This window comes from Monodelphis domestica, chromosome 8 (genome assembly GCF_027887165.1).
Source record: "Monodelphis domestica isolate mMonDom1 chromosome 8, mMonDom1.pri, whole genome shotgun sequence".
In the NCBI taxonomy this organism is placed as follows: domain Eukaryota; kingdom Metazoa; phylum Chordata; class Mammalia; order Didelphimorphia; family Didelphidae; genus Monodelphis; species Monodelphis domestica.
Genome location: NC_077234.1, coordinates 187,686,650 through 187,706,176, shown reverse-complemented (window position 1 = coordinate 187,706,176; position 19,527 = coordinate 187,686,650). Strand labels below are relative to the sequence as shown.

Genomic DNA, 19,527 nt, shown 5'->3' with positions numbered 1-19,527 from the left:
TCCAGTGATTACTAGCTGTATGCAGATTGTGTACAAGCCAGATTTTGAGTTGTACAGCAGTGTAACCCTATATTCCCTCCAATGTATTAATGTGCTCATGATAATGCTTTCTAAGTTACTTTAAGGTTGCAAAATTGTCTGTTGGAAGATAAGCTGCCTTCTAGCTACACTGAGGACAAATAAATGGGCTTAGTCATAGCACAAGAAATTTAGGTTAGAGAGAAAGAAGGCTCTCTTGACAAACTGAATTGGAAAGTTAGAAACAGTTACTCAAAAACTGTTAGCTTTTTTTTTCCTAGAAGATTTTAGAAAGAGAAAGGCTTGTCTCCCTGGGGTGGCTTAACTGCAGTCCAGCCCAAAGTCTGCAAACAAAATGGTCTGAATAACTTCTCAAAATCCATTCCAACTTATGATTCATTCTGTGAACCATAAGACTGATGGGGGAAAAGTCACCAATTTAAGCAGAAATAAGGAGTCAAAAAGACTAATCTTTTGAGTTCGAATCTGCCCTCCAACACTTATTTAGCTGTGTGACCCTGGGCAAGTCATTTAACCCTGTTTGTCTCTGTTTCCTCCTCTGTAAAATGAGCTGGAGAAGGAAATGGCAAACCAGTTCAGTGTCTTTTCCCATAAAACCCCAAATAGGGCCACAGAGTCAGACAGAGCTGAAACAACTGAACATTAGCAAAAGGTTGCATTTCAATTCCTCTCTTGGTATAACAATGGAAAAGATGACAGAGTTTAGGTCAATGTCCACAGCATCACAGGTTTAGAGCTAGAACGGCCCTCAGAGACCATCGATTCCCATCACCTCATTTTACCCATGAAGAAAATGAGATGTCATGAGATGAAATTACTTGCCCCAAATCATCCAGGTACTAAACATCAGAGACAGGATTTTAACCCAGACCCTCTGACTTTAGAACTGATACTGATGCCATTCTAGTTGTTGCTTCCCAAATAATAATAATAGTTCTTATTTCTATATAGCTGTGTTTTACAAAGTACATTAGCTCACTTGGAACTCTAAGCGCCTCTGTGAGGCAGAAAGGTACGTATTATACCAGTTTTACAGAGCCGGAGGTTCAAAGACCATTCAAGCTAGAATTAGTGGAGCTCTAGAAGCCAAAGTTAGGTATCCTGCTTCCAAACCCAGGCTTCTTTCCTCAACACCACCCTTGTCTCACTTTTGAAGTATTGTACAAAGAGCAGCAAGTGGCTCAGAGGACAGGGGACCAGAATCCGAGATGGGAGTTCCTGGGTTCAAATCTGACCTTTCTAGTTCTGGGACCCTGGACAAATGACTTCTTTCTGTTTGCCTAGCCCTTGCCCTTCCACCTTAGAGATGTTACTAAGACAGAAAGTCAGGATTTCAAAAACAAGCAAAAAAGCCCCAACATATATGAGTGCCGAGGTTTCCAATCGAACCACCTTTATTAAAATAGCCCAGAAGTCCCAGTGTCTGGTTCTCCTCAGGCCTTCTCTGACAAGGTGCCCAGTCAGAGGCCTCATGCGACCCTGGGCAATCTTCCCGGACATCTATAAAATGAAGGGTCTTCGAAGAGCTCTTCCAACTCTAAGAAATGCTGGATTCTGACCACACTGAAGAAGGAGCTAAATAAGGAGCTGAGGCCCACAGGAGGGATTTCAAAAGAAGATTTTTTCAAAGTTTAGCCTTGAGCAAGTCAGTGATTTTGGATGATTCTGGAGCCTTGCCCTTCTGCTGAGCAGGAAAGCAAACAGAAGGCAGAAGCAGAGGGGCCTGGGAATGGAGGGAATCTGGTATTTACTTACTGAATGGCTAGGGCAGCTAAGCTCCTTAGCTCCCCGTGACATTCTGGGTGAGTTATATTCCCTGGTGGAAAGAAACTGCAGAACTATTCCCTACTATGGCCCTTGGGGCAGAAAAATGAGGAGGGGGTGGAGGGAAATGTTGCTTTGGTTTAACTCAAGTCAGACCAGTGTTGACTGAATATTTACTCTCTGCCCAGAATGCTACTGTTATTCTTTTCTAAAATATATTTCTGGGGGGCAGCTAAGTGGTTCAATGGATGAAGAGCCAGGCCCAGAGATTTTTTAAAACAGTTGAATTAAAGCTCTGTTTCACAAAGTGATTTTTATCTATTGTTTCACTTGATGACAAATCCATGAGAGAAGTACTCCCATTTTAAAGAGGAGGAAACTGAGGCACAGGGAGCCCAGATTTTTCACAGCTACTAAACACTGGAGTGGACTCGAACCCAAGTCTTAGGACTCTACATCTAGTGCTCTTTACACTATCCCAGGTTCTGCCACTCCAGTGCTTCCCAAGCTCATCTAGACACACAAAGCAGGAAAACAGGATTTCTATTCCAGATGCTCTTGTATTTGCCTGGCTCTGGACCCAACATGATTGGCAGATGTGGGCTGGGTAGCTCCAAGCACTGACCCAGATAGGGTCTGTCAAGCAACAGCTAGAGCTGGGGTTGCTTTTGGATCAGAGAAAGCCTGGCTCAGCCCCCAGATTGGCTCCTGCTGAGGGACCACCTGATTTCATGTTGGACAGCTCTCCACAATCTGCTGGCCCTGCTAGAGGGCTGGAAGCCCACGGGAAGGGAGTGAGGGTGGGCACAGAAATCCACTCATCTTCAGTGGCAGCCTGTCGCTAGAGCCACTGTTTATCTCCCTAAGCCGGCCATTTTTCCTGCCCTGGGCATGGAGAGGAAAGTAATTTGACCTCAGTGGAGCCTCAATGAGCTATAATGGAAAGCTCAGGCAAATAACCTTTCCAGGGCCAGTTCTACAAACTCATATGGGGAAGGAGAACCCTACATTTGCTTTTCTGGTTTGGTTTCAGGTTGCCCCAAAAAGGATTCTCCTCCATCCCTGACTCTACTGGAATGGGACATTTTCTGGTTTTGCATGAGCTATAGCAGTTAGACAATAGCACATTCTTGTGTGTTCTGGGTTATACATGTATTATTGTGCAAACGCTTCCATATTGGTCATTGTTGTAAGAGAATATTCATATAAAACCAAATCCCCCCAATAAAAGCATAAATAAACGAATGTGGAAAGTGTTATGTTTTGATCTGCCTCTGACACCAACAAGGTGGATAACAATGAATAACACATCCTGACCAATGTGTTCAGAAATGAGCCCAGGATTACCCCTCTCACCTTTGACTCTTCTCTAGATAACTTCCACTATTCCACATTCTGAGGCAGGTCTCCCTTCCATATCCTGTCTTCTTTCGCTCCCCTACCAGCTCCATCCAATTAAGCCAATGCTTGAAGGGGGGACACTCTCCAGGATCTAGTTTGCCAGAAGAAACATTAAAGCTAAGATCTCTGAGAAGGGGCTGGGGGTGAGGCTACTATTTTTCGAGCAAAGTATTATGATTCGTGATTCCTGGCAAGACCTCAGTTTATCCCTGGCACTCACTGCTCTACTTCCCCATCAGTGGCTCCGCTATGACTTATGTGTAGGTGACATAAAACCCACTTGACATTCTTATTAGTTTTGTACCTTCTGGCATTAGACAGAAGCAGTGATGAAGCTAATTTAAAATATTAAACATGCTCCCACTCTCCACTGAGTGATGTGTGGATATTTCAACAGAAATCTTTATTTTTTAAAAGCCTTATTGATCCAATCATGTTTACAGCCTCCTGGTGACTCACTAAAGCAGTCTGGGAGACTGAAAAGGCAGGTGGATAATGAGATTTTCTAATGCCAAAGGCTTCAGTGGCATTTCTGCCTATAGTCAACTATGAGTCTCCTAAGGGCCAGACAACAAATTCAGAATCAATCAATCAATCAATAAACATTTAGTGAGCAATTGCTATGTGCCAAAGGACTGTGCTAAATGCTGAGGAGCCAAAGAGAGACAGAAAACATTGCCCGCCCCATCAAGGAGCTAACAATCTAATGGGGGGAGACAACATACAAATATATTTATATGTGATGATGTCGTAAAGGGGGAAAGGGGTTATTTTTTAAAGGGTTGGACTTGATTATTTAAGAGTTATCACCAGGAATTTAATTAAATTCCAAAGAGATCTATTTAACAATTTATTTGCAAAATGTAGAGAAGAATGAAGAAGGAAATCAGAGGGAGAATAGGGTAAGATATCTAGCCTAAGCACTAAGTAATTTATTCTCAGCTCCCCTGGACAGGGAGAGTTAGTTTCAGCCAACCTCTGCAAAGCCAAGGACCCAGGGAAGTCTCTCAAGAGGATAAGTCTTTCCTGAACCCAGTCTCTTCAGAAGAAAAAAAAAACAGCAGTTAAGAGTCAGCTTTTCACTCACCATGTGTCAGTCCAGTCAGCAGATTCTTTATCAGCCTCCACTCCCAGTAGAGCTCCCAGTAGAACTCTCTCTCACAGGAGGTTCTACTCCAAGTGAGAATTCCAAGTCGAATTGCACTCAGGCAGTTGTCACTCCTTTTTAAAGGCACTTTCTTTTGCTTCACTTCCCCTAATTTGTACATCTACCAATCACAGTTGACACTTTGCTTTTAGGACTGCTCAGGGACAGTCAGTTGATTTTGATTTGTCACCCACTATTTCACACGTGGATCATAGACCTCCCACTTGTGTGAAATGGGGTATTTATACCTTTGGTGATTAAATCTAAAAAATGGGCAGATCTCTCCACTACTGTAAGTAGGGTGTTTGCACTTTTGGTGATTAAAATCTAAAATTAGGCAGGGGTTACAATTTAATCTTCACAATCAGGGTAGAGTTAATTAATTTCATTGTTATAATCAGGGGAGAATTAAATTTAATCTTCACATGTATATATTACATATGTAGATATATGAAATGAAGGATAAATAGGATAATATATATTATAGAGAATAATTCAGGCTTATATCACACTTTAAGGTTGAGAAGATTTTTTTTTCTACAACAGCCAGCTGACATATTATAAACATTTTTATCTCTCTTTTTACCATGAGGAAACTGAGGCTTAGGCAAGTGTTGGTCAAAGGAAATAGACAAATTGTATCGAGTCAGAATCTGAACCAAGGTCTTCTAATTACAAGTCCAGTGCTCATTCTTCTATAGGCAGAGGGGGGGAAAAACATTGGAGGTGGGGCTGAAGATGCAAGGATATACAGGATAAATAGGAAATAATTAACCAAAGGAAAGCACTAGAATTAAGAGAATTGATTTCATTTCACAATGAGATCATCTCATCTTGTATTTATAGCTCATATGTTTTAAGTGGTTATAATCAGTTCAAGTCTCTTCCACTTTCCCAGAATGCAGTGGTAGATTGTTTGGAGCTCTCACTCTGATTGGGCTAGTGTCCACTTCAAGGTGAGAATCAACCCTTACGATCTTGCGGCTTTGGTTCTGATATTTTCCAGTGTCCTTTAGAAGATGACCATGATGAACATCAAATTAGGGTTCTAGGCACTCTTGCTGGCCAACAGGAAAATGTCCAGCAGGCCACATCCCTAACCTCTCCCCATCATCTCAGGTTTTCCGTCCCCAAATACAGTTGCATGAAACAGAGAATACAAGTGGAATAAGTATTGCAAATATATACTATGTATGTACAAATCGAGGTCTCTGTGAATAGAAGAGAGATACCCTCCAGGCATAAACATAGAGAAAATCCCTTTGACAGGTTTACATAAATTTATCTTGAGAATAAAAAAAATTATGAAGAATATCTAGATAACTCATATTAGCTATCTGTAATAGGACCACATAGCCGGACTGAATTCTCTTCTGTTACCACCTCCTTTAGCCTAATCCATAAGAACTAGTATCAGAGACTCTCCTGGCACTAGTGGTTTGATAATGGTCACTTCATTTGCTAAGATAAGTGATTATAACTATGGAGAACATGGGTCTCTGGGTAGGCAATTTACTATTCTAAATTCATTTGTGGGAAATGGAAAGAACCTGGGGATGGGGTCTCAGCTAATCAAATTCCTAGGGATGTTAGCTGATCATGAGAGAAGGATTGGGGTGGGGCACCAAGAATAGGGGAATCTAGCTCTTTTCTGATTAGATCACCCCTTTTCCCCCTGTTTGGAAAATTAAATCAACATGACCTCAGAGGAAGAGGTCGCTTTATTTTCTTGCCAATGCCAACTCTTTCTTTGGTGCCCCTCAATTCTCAGCCCCTTCTCTACTGATTCCCCCCCCCCCTTTGGCCTACAATAGAATGAGTATTAAACTTGGAATTAGGAGACCTGGGTTCAAATTCTGACTGACATTTACAAATTGTCTATTTGGCCAACACTTACATAAATATCTGTAAAAATAGGGATAATAATGTTTACAATACTTTCAATGGCTCTTGTGGAAAAAAACCTTTTCAACCTCATAGCATGATAAAATTGTGAATTATTATTTCCATCGTCCTTAAAAGCCTTTTTTTCTGTCCCTTCTACCCTTTAAAGCTACTACCTCACTGTTTTTTCTCTTTGCTGTCAAGCTTTTAGAACGAATAATTTATTATAGCCACTGTCTATACTTTGTCATTAAATATTCACTCCTCACCCTACCACCCCTACCACAAAAACAAGAAATCTGACTTCTTTTCCTATTGTTGTTCAGTCGTCTTATCCAACACTTCTGGACCCCATTTGGGATTTTCATGGCAGAAATACTGGGAGCGGTTTGCCATTTCCTTCTCCAGCTCATTTTACAGATGAGGAAACTGAGGCAGTTAGGGGGTAACAACCGAAGTTCTCAAGAGGCAGTATTTCTTCATTTTCAAATTATTTATGAATTGCCCAGTCAAGATATACTGACCTGGTCAGTTGACTCTCCACATTCTGGAAGAGTGAAAAAAGAGCCCTTCCTGCCTTTGGCCCAGGTTTATATGCCACTTGTGAACTCACCACTCAGTCCTTCCTCTGGCATCCTAAGATAGCTCGGATTGGCAACTAGCCACCCAGGAGATGGACTTCGAACCTCAGCTCCTCTCTCATTACTTCATCACAAGAGAGGTGTGTCTGCTGTTATCTAGAAGATGCCAATCATTCAAACACAGGGATTCCAACATGGTTGCAGGACAGCTTGCCAGATTTCCCTTAATCAGGATTCACCAAGGCTGCTCAGCCCTGCCCTTAATCCTTTTATCTCTTAACAAAGGAATAAGATCCTGCCCCATTTTCTTGGACTGGGGGGAAATTAGAAGCCTGGAGTTTCCCACCAACCTTCAGCCTGACCTAGGGAGGCTAAAGAGAAAATTATTTCACATACTATCACAATCAATTTTATTTTCCGCAAGTGACTTGCCCAAGGTCACATAACTAGTAAGTGTTTAAGGCTAGATTTGAATTCTGGTCTGGCATCCTATCCACTGTTCCACCTAGCTGCCTCTCTGTGCCCCCATTACCATCATCAATGTAATGAAAAATAACTAACAATTTTGGTACCCCAGGGGAAGCACCCAAAAAAATGTGCCTAGAGAAGGTATTTAAAATGCTTTCCTTGGGGGCAGCAGGGTTGTTCAGTGGATTGAGAGCCAGGCCTAGAGACAGGAGGTCCTGGGTTCAAATTTGGCCTCAGATCCTTCCCAGCTATGTGACCTTGGGCAAGTCACTTGACCCCGATTGCCCAGCCCTTACTGCTCTTCTGCCTTTGAACCAATACATAGTATTGACATTTACTCTAAGGTGGAAGGTGAGGGTTTAAAAAAAATAAAATGAAATAAAATACTTGCCTGCTGCAAGGATACCTTCAAATCAATTTTTTAAGGAAAATTTATTTGAATAGGTATGGAGAGAGAGAGGGAAGTTGTAAGGCTCTCAAGCTGTAAGATCCCGCGGAGGAAAACTGAAACACCGATTTCTGTGGTTAAGAATCCCCAAAGTGCCTTGAGCCTATTGACAGAGAGGTTACCACTGAGAGAAGAAGAATGGTGAAGGCCAGTCTGGGAAGGAACTCACCTGGACAGAGATGGATAGGAAACAATTCCTATTTTAACTAATTATTCTTGCTAAATGGTATTAAAACTAGTTATTTCAGCCTGCTGAAGGAATACACGTATTGTCGATACCCATTCAATCTGAGTGCCTTGGAAAGAAGTCTTCATCAGCTCATCCTAGTTATGGGTCTCTGGGGCCTGGTCTCCTTCCTCCTTCACCCCTGACTTTAAGGGTTTCCCTCTGCTTTTTCACTTAGTCCTTCTCTCTCTTTCCTCCGCTCTTCCTCCTCCTTTCCCAACTGCCCCAGTATCTCCAGTTGGTTATCTTGATTCTATGGTAAATTTAACATCTACAAATGCCGTCTTTTCACCCAAATCTACTCTTCCTGACTTCTAGATTTCTATTAATAACACCAACAAGGTGGCTCAGTGGAGTGAGAGGCAGCCCCAGAAATGGGAGGTCCTGGGTTCTAATCTGATCTCAGATACTTCTTAGCTGTGTGATCCTGGCAAGTCACTTAACTCTCATTGCCTAGCCCTTTCCACTCTTGGAACTGATACATAACATGCATTACAGGATGGAAGGATTTAAAAAATGATAATAATAATAATACAATAAAAGGTACCAACAATGCTCCAATCACTTCTGCCCCAAACTCCCTTCTATGCTTCCTTCCTCACTCCCATATCAAATTAGTTGTCAGTTCCTATCAATTCCATTTTAAGGATATAGCTCACCTCTATTCTTTTCCATTTCCGTTGCCTGAAGTTGAGAACCCTTTCGTGTTGCTGCTTAGTTAGTCTTCCTAATGAACAGATCTGCTCATGTTCCTCCACTGCTCAAAATCCCTCAATGGCTCCATGCAACCTTCTAAATAAAACTACCATTCCTTGCCCTTGTATTCAAAGCTTTCCATACTGTGGCTATTTGTGAGTACCTTTCTCAAGGCATTGGTTAACATATTTCCTGTGTGCTGGGTGTATTCCAGAGGGCGATAAGCTGTGAGTCATGTTGCTGAGCTATCTTCAGTGAGGGGCATCGAAGGCTGTGATGACTCTCGGTCAGGTCACCGGGTCAGAGATAACTACATCCTTGAAGGCGCCTTTGCATCCATTCTTTCTTCCTTAGGAAAAGCCTGTGTCAGAAGTGCTAGCTTCCCTACCTTGAGATAAGAAGCTGTGTCTCCAGGACTTTAATCCAATGTTTTTCCCATCGCTTTATAGTCGCCTCCAACTCCCCATGACCTCATTTGGGATTTTCTTGGCAGAGATACTGGAGTATCCATTTCCTTCTGGAAATCTGGGGTGCACCATTCCCTTTCCAGCTCATTTTACAGATGAAAAACCAATGCAAGTAGGGCTAAGTGACTTGCCCTGGGTCACACAGCTCCAGTCACCTGGCTGCCCCACACTACTCCATTCTTGCATATTGTTTTACACTCTACAAGATGCTTTCATGTATGTTGTCTTATTTGCTCCTTACCTCATTAGCAAGCCTGTGAAGAAGGCAAAGCAGGTATTATCTTCATTACTGGTGAAGAGACAGAACTCCAGAGAGGTTAAATATTCTGCCAAGGATAACAACCAGGAAGCAGCAGAAGCCTGCGTGTCCTCTAATTCACCGTCTAGGGCCCCTTTTAAAATATATATACATTTCTTTCAAATGGGGAAAGCCTCTGTCCCAGGGACACCACAGAGAAAAAATCCAGTGTCTCCTTATTATTCTCCAGGCTGCAAAACAACAGAGAGAAATTGTTTGTTTGTTTTTTTTACTTTGAAACATCCACTCATTCATTCAACAAACACTTACTGGGGGTGGTTAGGCAGCTCAGTGGATAGAGTCATGCCTGGAGACTGAACATCCCAAGTTCAAATCTAGCCTCAGATATTTCCTAGCTGGGTAACTGTGGGCAAGCCACTTGCCCCCATTGCCTAGCCCTTACCACTCTTGGATCTGAGACAGAATAGAAGGGTTTTTATTAAAAACAACAACAAGACACTCATTACATGGTTATTGTGGACAAAATGCAATTCTTTCCATTATGTCAGGATCAAATTCTTCTGGTAATGGAGTCTCTAATAATATGGAAATATAATGGTAATACAGGCTAGATTGTCTGCTTGGCTGGGCCTGGCATCCAGGCTGGGAAGAGAAGCCTGGCAGTTATCACTGGCTCAGCAGACAATACACTAAGTCCTGGAATGCAAGCAGAGCAGGAAAGAGCAGTTGGTCACACAGGTCAAGCCCGAAGTCATTGGAGGGAAGACAGAGGGCTAAGGAAGGACGGATGGGATGGCCTCCACGGTCTGAGCAGGCAGGGTCTGGAAGGTGACACTGTCACGGATTGAATCTCTGGTAAGTGGACGCCTGCTGTGTGTGTGCACGCGTGTGTGTGCGTGTGCGTGTGCGTGCGCGTGCGCCCTTAAGGGAAAGCAGCCCTTTTCCTCAGCCTCCCTTCTTCTCTTGGAAGGTTCGAGAGCTGATAAAGAGCCAGTGTGCCAGGAAGCTGAGTTGTGCCCTGGTCCCAAGGTCACCAGTCACAACTCCTTTTGTGACTTTAGGCAAGAGGCTTCAATCCCCTTATCTGTAAAATGGGTGCAACAAAAGTAAATGTAAGTAAGATGTTTTGTTTTAACTCTGATTTCATGTGGACTGAGCATTTGCTTCCCCAGAGTAGACAGGCAACTCATCCATAGCTTATCATGAAATTGCTGCTTGTGGCATTGAGAGTTAGAGATTTTCCCCTGGTTACAGCCACTGTGTGCCAGAAGCAGAACTCAAAGGTGGGGTTTCTTGACTCCAAGGTGGTGGCATGGTTAGAATGCTGGGTCTGGAGGCAGAAAGGCACATGGACAAGTTTGACCTCTGATACTTATTAGCTGGATTGTTCTGGGCAAGACACCTCACCCCATTTGCCTCAGTTTCCTCATCTATAAAATGAGATGGAGAAGAAAATGGCAAACCACTCTGGTGTCTTTGCCAAGAAAACCCCAAATGGAGTCATAAAGAGTCAGATGCAACTAAATGACTAAACAAAAAAAATGAAGCACTAAATTGACTACTCCTTGAAATTTTCTAAGTATCAGTTCCAAGGCAGAAAAGTAGTAAAGGCTAGGCAATGGATGTTAAGTGACTTGTCCAGGGTCACACAGCTAAGAAGTGTCTCAGGTCACATTTGAACCCAAGACCTCCCATCTCCAGGTCTGGCTCTTAACCCACTGTGCCACCTAGCTGTGCCTACTCCCTGAAATATTTACTGACCTTCACTCCTAACAGCTGCTTTACTAGGATTTTCTACCTATAAAAAAAAATGTTGTGAAAAATAGCACAGGAACTTGGCTTTTATTTCCTCCACCTTTTATTAACTGTCCCTGCTAGCTCTATTCGACTTGAGGTTCCTTCAGGTACAGGCAAAGTTGGGCGTGTTTGTTCAGTAGCTGAAAGTTGTCATACTAGAAATTCCACATTGGCAGGGCTTATGGAATATGAAGCTTATGGTTGTTACCAAAACAGCAGACTAATAAATGGCTATGATTGTGCAGGAACCCTCTTTGCCTGTTTGCTATAAATAATATGGTTAGGGGCACCTTAGCAAGCCGGTATTACAACCCAGATAACATCTGACTCACTTGAGACTCTGAGAAATAAACATTTCCTCATGCACAATTTGAGACCTGAAAGAAATCTTAGAGGTCATCTACTTTAATAAACCCAAGTATCCTATGATTGGGGGATTTGGAGCTGAGAGGAATCAGTGTGATCATCTGATTTTAACCACCTCATTTTATAGATGTACTATTTTTAGAGGAGGAATTAGGCTCTAGAAGGTCAAACAATTTTACTTTCTAAAATTTTTATTCTGTTCTTGGTAGACTTCAACCAAAACCAGCATTCAAATACATAGCATGATGCTTTAATATTTCAATAGCTCAGTAATCTGTGATTTTTTTCATGCTGGTACTCCATTGTTCATTGATTTGATCACATCATTATGGATGCAGACCATAAACCACCCCAACATCTCACCTTCTGTTACCCTGAACCATAGTCTTTATAAATCCTCCATGTGAGTCCTCCCAGCATTCTGGAGACCTTCCAGCAGGTTTCTGAACATTACATGCATTGTAATTGTTAAGATTAAGATTCTCTGGAGAATGTATCTTAATTTATAATAATTTGTTAAATAAATTAAAGGAGCAGGCCAGAGAAAGAAAAGACCTCCCAACGTGTATGGGTGGACATTCCCTTACTAAACCTCCACTAGGTTTCAGAGCTTATTCCCAAGAATACCATCTCTCTCTGAAAATCTTAACCAAAGAATGCTACTTCCTTTCCAGACCTTTCGGAACTGTTTTATTTACTTTAGAAATGATTTTTTCTGTTGACTCATACATGTCCTTTCCTTTCATAGGGACTGCTGTTGATTTTTTTGCTAGTGCTAGTCAACATTATGGGTGTGATGCAGTTTTACATGTGACGCATGGAACCATGGATCTTTTTGATCAACCTTTATAGATACTAGAGTTGTCATTACGACCACTGTTGAACTGATCCATCTTGGTTCTGTAGGAGATTCTCTATTAAAGCCCTTGACATATACCTTGTCTCCTGGTTTTATCTTATGCAAAGAAAAATCTAACGGTATTCTTTGCATAAGTAAGCCCAGTTTCCTTAGCTTGTCTAATCTACTTTGAATCTGTTTTAAATATTCATGAAGTACACATCCCCCTTTTAACATATAGCATTTCAAATGGTGATATATGCAAGTCAGTCCTAGGTCTAGTTCTTATGTTGAACAAAGCAAGAGGCATAACATGTCCATTTTAAGTGTGTTTCTAAACAGAGTTTACCTATCTGTGTCTTTAATTCTTTGTTCATACGCTTGACCTGACCAGAACTTTGGGGCCAATAAACTGAGTGATCATTGCATTTAATCCCCAAATTCTTGTAGATTTCTTGCAGAACTTGGGAAGTGAAATGGGACCCCCTGTCCAAATCTATGGTATCAGGAATGCCATATCTAGGTATTATCACTTTTAATAGAAATCTCACTACTGTTGCTGTGTCATTTTTCTTGGATGGACATGCTTCAACCCATTTTGTCAGTCTATCCACAATAACCAATGCATATTTGTATCCCTTGTCTTTAGACATGTTGATATAATCAATTTGAATACATTGGAAAGACATATAGCTGAGTGGTCTGCCTTCCAATGTTATGTTCTTAAAATGTCCTTGATTATACTTTCTGCACATTTTTTTTCACATTTTTTTCATGTTTCACATGCCTGACAAGTTCTAATGGCATTTGTTGTTATTCCTGGTGCCATCCAAAATCTCTGTATGGTATCCAGAATTCCTTGCACCCCGTAATGTCCTTTTGCATGAATTATGGTGTACAGATGTCGGTATAGTTTTTTAGAGAAAATAGGTCTACCCCTTTGAGCAATCCAAATGCCTTTGATTAATTTAGCGCCTACCTGCTCCTTCCATGACTATATTTCTTTTCTGTTGTAGGCTTCGGTGAGATTATGCCTTTCAATCGGAGAAAAATTCAGCACACAGTGGGTTCCAAACTTTGCAGTGCATTTTAATGTTACGTCTACTCTACCATTCCCTAGGGATATTCTGTCCTTTCCATGAGTATGTGCCTTACAATGAAATATGGCCATCTCTTTGGGAAAGTCTACAACATTCATAATATGGTCTATTAATTTGCCATGTGCAATTGGTTTCCCAGCCGAAATTTTATACCCTCTGTTTTTCTATATGTATGAAGACCAATGCACGGTGGAGAAGCATAGTAAGAATCCAAAAAAATGTTGGCTCTTTTTCCTTTAGCAAACTCTAAGGCCATGAGCAGAGGCTTGAGCTCAGCTCTTTGGGCGCTAACATGACTTGGCAACAATGAATGACAAAGTGTTTTGTCATTGTCAACTAAAGCTGTCCCTGTGATTTTTCTCCCATTGTGAATATAGGAGGACCCATCCAGGTATAAATGTAAAAAAATACATTATTATTTAAATTGAAAAGTTTAAATTCCTTTTAAGAAGAATTTTAGGTAAAGAAAGATGATACCTCTCTGAATCCAGACACTGAACTGTTGGAGAAGACACCATGAAGTAGCCTCCAGACCACAAGCTGCACAAGAATGAACTTTGGGTGTGGTTGATTGAACATTTATTTGTATGTATACTTTCATGCCAAAGGGGACTGCCCTCTAACTGGCTTTTTGTCAATGTGTCCAGCAATTATTGGTTTTGTTTTGTTTTTTCCTCCTATCCTCAAATTATTGTAATCTTTAAATTGATTATGTTTTCATGATCCTTTGGGGAAAACCTTTTTTCCCAAATGATCACATGGAGATATGTAAAAATGGAGACTTGAACTCTGGACTCCAATCCCCAGGAGTCCTTGCTAGCTCCCAGAATGCCCTCTAATCTCACTGAGATTTCCACCTGAGCAAAGTTAAAATTTCTATTTAACCTGTCTGTAAAAGCTACTAGGACTTTTTCCTACTTCTGCTGGTGAGCAGACGGGTCTTTTCATGATGTAGGTGAGGTTGAATTGGGCCTCTCGGCCCACCTAGACACATACTTTCTTATTTTGTATTTTCTTTATTTTTTAATTTTTAATAAACCTTATAAAATATAATACCTCTAGCAGAGAAACTAATTTTAACTGTTACATAACTATTTCTGGATCGATAAGAGGTGTGTCTTTAAGGTGGTCATTTGCCTTGTGCATCATTTCTACTACTTGACCACAATCATGTAACCCAAAATACTGTGTTAGCATTCCAGAAGCGATACCTTTGGCTTCATGGACATACAAGTGGAATTCTTTCTTATAATCTGGTATTCCCAAAGCTGGAGCTTATAGAATAGCTCCTTTCAACTGTGACAAAGCATGTATATGTTCTTTGTTTAATTGCAATGGTTCTTTAATTTCTTTCTTTGTCAAATCAGTTAAACATTTGGAAATATGGGAATATCCTACTATGTATTGTCTCGAGAACCAGCAATCCCTAGAAAAGCTCTGAGTTCTTTCTTAGTTCTAGGGATGCCTAGCTTCTATATGTCTGCTATTCTTTTATTAGAGATTTTCCTGATGCCCCCCCCCCAAGACAAATCCCAAATATTCAACTGTTGGAAGGACCCACTGAATTTTCTTTTTTGAAACCTTATGTCCTCTCTTATGAAGCTCTATCAATAACTTCTTTGAATCCTCCAAACATGTTTTTGGGTCAGGTGATGCTAGCAATAAATCATCCACATAGTGTATTAATCTGTTATGTTTGAAAGTTATGGTGGCTAGATCTCTCTGCAGAAGTTGACAAAATATTGAAGCAGACTCACCTTGCATTAGTCTGGTGTAACACAACTGAGTTTGCCTCCATTGGAAAGCAAAAATATTTTGAGAATCAGGGTGTAATGGTATTGTAAAGTAAGCGTTGCTCAAGTCTAACACTGTGTACCACCTAGCTTCTGAAGGTATTTGAGTTATTATTCGGAGAAGGTGTGAAAGTGTGTTTTTTTCTCATAAAGTTATTTACAGCCCTAATATCCATGACAAATCTCCAAGATGAACTGCCATCTTCATTCAGCTTGTTAGCTAGAATAGGGCTACCGCATTCAGCTACAGTAGGTCTTAATATGCCTTGTTCTAGCAAACTATTTATGATAGGTGTTATTCCTTCTTTTGCTTCTTCACTTAATTTGTACTGTGGTATATATAGGTGGTATTCCTTCCCTGACCTCAGTCCTGACTGGTATCACTGACTTGATCGTACCCACATCATTTTGATGTGGTATATCTTTTTGTATACACCTTGTGGTATAGCTTTTGGTATTTCATACATAGATGTTAATATTTGAATTTTCTCAGGTTCTTCTTCAAGTTGTTCTGGGTATAACAATGGGTAGTGTTTCAGTGAATTTGTGGGTAAATGCAAGTAAATTTTCCGAGATCTTTAACATTGCAAAGTCACTTGGATCTTACACAAAAACAAAAACAAAAACAAAAATCCCATCCTAAAAGGTTATCTGGACATGAGGGAATTAATAGGAATGATCTATGGTGAGAGGACCCAATTTGACCATAGTGCTTTTAAGCTCAGGAATCTTGTGTATTTGTCCCATAGCTCCAGCTACAGAAATCATACCCCCTATGTTGTTATCCCCTGGACATGTCTTTAGGACAGATTTTGAAGCACCAGTATCTAAGAGAGCTTTGTAGTTTTTCTTCCCTACTTTAATCCATACATATGGTTTTGGCTTCTGTGTAGCTAAGGTGTTTATTGTTACTGAATCACTCTGAATTTCTTTGCTACCTTCTGCCAGCTGGATGGTTGAATCATTTAAATCTTCTTGATTTAAATCATTTCCAAAGTGATCTTCATCTGAGGTTGATTGTACTATATCCTATACTTCATTGGAAAATGATTTTAAATCATAGCTATGGTTAATCTCACATAATGTTACTTGGCCAGACCCCCCCCCTCCTCCACTTGGAATGTTGGTTCCAAGTCTGTCGTTTGAATCCTTGGTTGTTCTATCAGTTACTAAATTTTTCATTCTATTTATCTTTTTAAATTTAACTGTTATTTCACCTCCATTACTTTGAATATGATTATTATTTTCAAATGTAATGTTGGCTTCATTTTCACTAAATTTTGTATTTTCTAAATTAGTCATTGCAGGATGGAAAGTTTCAGCTTCAGGATTCAAATTAGATGTTGTTGTTTGTTTTTGTTTTTGTTTTTTCCTAAGGAGATCTGTGCCATACAGCTATTTGAAGAATTAAATGTGTTTTGTGGTTTCAATAAATGAAGTTGGATGCTCTCCCTTGTTTTCTTCCAGTCTATCAAATTTTCCACAAGCATTTGGTTTTGAGCAACACATTTTTATGGCTTGGAGCAAGTCTTCCCTGCATTTCCTTAGATAGGTCATGCTGATGGGATTAGAGAAATCAAAGTCCTCTTTTTGCTCTTCTGTAGGCCAACTTGTCAGGGCAGTTTCTGATCTAGTTCTATCAGTGAACTGGTGATGCTCATGGGGGCTAAAAAGTTCTGCCAGAAGAAATTCCACAAAACTGGGTTCAAAAATTTGAAAAGTACGTTTTAGCTCCTTATGTGTTTTATAGGGCTTGTTGATAAACTTTGGGAACCTTTACTCCATGGAATCTAATTCCTGGGTATTAAATTGCCTATGAACATTTGAGTGCAACACACCAGCTGTATTAGCTATCTTGGAAATGTCTTTAAGTGGAAAATTTTTTTCAGCCTCATCATTTGTCTTGGTGTCCTTGTCACTGTCATTGCCCTGTGCACCAGACTTTGCTTTCTTGGCCTTTCTGTCTTTATCCTTAGTTGCATTATCTGCTTGACCATTTCCCTTATCCTTTATCTGATCTAGCTCTTTTGCCTTCAGGAATTCTTCAAACATGTTCTTAACTAATGTCTCCAAGTTGGTATCCACTACCATGATCTGTGCTGTAGTTTTAGGAATCACACATCTGTAAATGTTTTTTGTTGTTTGCTTTTTTTAAAACCCTTACCATCTGTCTTGGAGTTCAATACTGTGTCTTGGCTTGTAAAGATGAATTTAGAGTTGTGACTTTAAATCTAGATTTAAATGGTTGCCAAATAAAATTCCCAAGTCAGTCTGGAAATTTATGGTAATTTAATTAATATAGAGGGAAGGAATTTAAGGAGAAGAGATAGGGAGAGGAAAAAGAGTTAATTTAAACTGCTCTGGCTCAAGCTGAGCTAGGCAGGAGTTAAAGGCCTTGGCCAAAGGGGCCTCCCTGAGCCCAAGGGAAAAGGAAGTCAATCTTATCACTCACCATGAGACCATCTCAAGGAAGCTGTATGAGTGAGCTCCTCCAGGCTGAGTTCCAGGATTGAACTGGCACCCAGGCTGCTCACAGGAAGTGATCAGCCAGATCCAGCTTTCCAGGGAAAGAGGTTTTGAGAGACAAAAAATCCCAAATATATAGCCCTTTCACCCTTGTGTCTCCACCTCTAAATTTTCACATCTACCAATCACATCAAAGGCTTTCTCCAGGACTGCCCATACTTTTAGTTCTCACCTTCTTTGATTAGTTTATATCTTTTGAGCTACTTCACACTTCTTTGTTAAGTTCACCTTTTGTTAGTTACTTGACCTTTTTGTGATTAAGGTATAAAAATAGACTTAGCTTAAAGTTCTAGCTTCACTATGAGGTAAGAACTAAACTTTATCTTCCCCTAAAGTATGTCTAAGTAGGATGGAGTAATGTAAAGTACTACAAGATATTCCTGATTCTGTTAAAGAGAGTGTCTTCATTGTTACAATCAGGAGATAGCTAAATCAAATCTTCTAAAGTATGATTTGAGTAGGGTGGAATAGTTTTAAAATTCACAGGCTCTAAGACAGAAGAGTGGTAAAGGCTCGCAATGGGAGTTAAGTGACTTGGCCAGGGTCACACAGGTGGGAAGTGTCTGAGGCCAGATTTGAACCTAGGATCTCCCATCTCTAGGCCTGACTCTCAATCCACTGAGTCACCCAGTTTCTCCCCATAAATGTTTTTAAGGTTGGTCACAGTTTGTAATGCAGTCATGGAAATGGTGTAGTTCTGTGTCAGAATTTGCCAGAGAATGTTTTTTTTTTTTTTAAATGGTATGTTGAGTATAAACATTGTGGTGTTGCTTATGTATTCCATTGAATCAACAATCATATTTGTCATTTTACTAAACAGGATGTTCTAAATCCAATAGTCTGCAATAGCTGCCAGCACTACCACCCCACAGATCACTTGCTTAAACATCTTTGTCTTCAGGAAGTGTGAATCAGTCAGTCTGAGTGCCAAATTGTAATAAGGGACTATTTTGAATGGCAATTGATAACTAAAGATCAGGCTGTTAATCTTCGTCCTTCTTCCCTTCCTCCATCTTCTTCCCTTCTCCCTCCCTTCTCCCTCCTTCTTCTATTGGTCTTTTAAATCTATTCAGGATGAGTTTATGATGTCTCTAAGGAAATACCCTTTCTCTTCTCTATCTTAAGTAAGGGATTTATTGGGGAAGACAGGGAAGGATAAGGAAATGGAAGGAAAGAGGATTTTGGAGTTTCCCTAATATTAGGCTGAGTCTTAGATTGGAGGATGGTGAAATATAATTTAATTTGGAAAATGGCTGATAAGTTCAGTCACTATCACAACAGAGCAAGTCAGAGAGAGCTGGACTTTGCCCTTCTTTCTTCTGTCTTCAAAGCCAAAGACAACCTTCAAGCTTCAGTCTCTAAAAGTCAAAAGACATCATCCCTCTTCTGTCTTTCCAAGCCAAAAGGTCCAGACTTCAGTTGGTCTGCTCCTTCCTCCAACTGCCTCTCCCGGTCACATTCCAAACTAGAATGTTCTCGTTTGAATGACAGGTCATCAGTCTCAGCTACTCCAAAGTCCTGCTACAAACCATTCTCAGTTTCTCACTTCCACACTTTCCAGACCCAAATATATACTTTCAATGATATCACTTTTCTGAATTCTTCTGATTCAGTGGACTCCAACCTAAGTCCAGTTCAGAGGCCAGTCTCCTGGACATCAGTAGTGATGTAGGACAAGAGGCAAGCATCTTCTGGACACCAGGGAGTCACAAGGTCCCTGGTATCCC

The 19,527-nt window shown here is 40.6% G+C and overlaps 1 long non-coding RNA gene across 1 annotated transcript; it reads left to right on the top strand.

Moving 5' to 3' along the window:
* The first annotated feature begins 10,035 nt into the window (after positions 1–10,035).
* LOC103100870 (uncharacterized) lies at positions 10,036–16,696 on the top strand. The gene is made up of 3 exons (XR_471305.2): positions 10,036–10,235; positions 10,351–10,492; positions 13,398–16,696. It is a non-coding gene; the product is annotated as an uncharacterized LOC103100870 (long non-coding RNA).
* The last annotated feature ends 2,831 nt before the right edge of the window (positions 16,697–19,527 follow it).